Below are 1,046 nucleotides of genomic sequence, written 5' to 3'. Positions count from 1 at the left end.
AAGCAAGCAAAAACTCTGCAAAATTTGTAGCAAATAAATCTTTGAGCTTTTATGTGTAAATTGAAGAATTGAAAGGAATAGAAGAAAATTGCTCAAGCTTTGAGTCTTTGTGCTACATTCTTGAGTTTGTGTTCCATATTTCCTTTCTTGCAAGTGCTTCTTTGAGAACTTAATCGAATTTGATTTGCAATCTTTAAGCTGCAAGTATTGAAGATTAATTTAGTTAAAGTAGAAGTTCTATTGGAAAAAGTTGTAAGACTTTGTTCTTACACTTGTTCTTAACAGAATTTAGAAGTAAATTTTGTGAGAAATAGCTGTGAGTCTTTGAGTTTATACTACTTCCCATTGTTTTAAGTATAAAATAATAAGATATCCCAGTCTTTGAGCTGTTATAATTTGTTCTTGATAGAATTAGTATAGAAAAGGGTAGATAGGACTTCACATAATCAAGTCTTTGAGCTTGATATCGTTGTCTCGTCTCGAAGTAAGTGACGAAAGTCTTTGAACTTTCGAGAAACTTCATTTCCTTTCTCTCATTTCATTTTGAAAGTTGTTACTGTTGTTTTATATCGAATGGCTATCACTTTTCTGTGAAGAGAAAATGCTATTGTCTTTCTTGAAAGAAGAAGAAAGATTGTTTTCCCATCCTATTTTATTTTTAAAGTTGTAGTTAGATAGGGGAAGTCTTCCCTTAATTAGCAGAGTTTTACTCACACACTATGGTTGAAATCACAATTTTGTAAATTTACCCAAGTGTACAAAACTTTTAACCAACAATGTTTTGGCAACTCCATTGGGGACAGGAACACATTCAGAAGCCTCAAGCTTTCGTTTGAAGACTAGTGTCTTGCTGATTTTAACAAAAAAGGAATAACTTTTCTTGGGTTTCCTGCTGATAAGAGATTGGAAATATTTAGATTTCTCTAAGCTAAAAGATTTGCGTGTTTACGTTCATCGAAGGAGAGGTGAAGATCCAGAAGAAATACCTCCCGCTGAACGAGCTGGGTTCCATTTGCTTACCAGTACATCCTCCCTTTTGCGAACCA

This window comes from Cryptomeria japonica, chromosome 1 (assembly GCF_030272615.1).
Source record: "Cryptomeria japonica chromosome 1, Sugi_1.0, whole genome shotgun sequence".
Classification (NCBI taxonomy): domain Eukaryota; kingdom Viridiplantae; phylum Streptophyta; class Pinopsida; order Cupressales; family Cupressaceae; genus Cryptomeria; species Cryptomeria japonica.
This window is presented reverse-complemented; position numbering follows the sequence as displayed.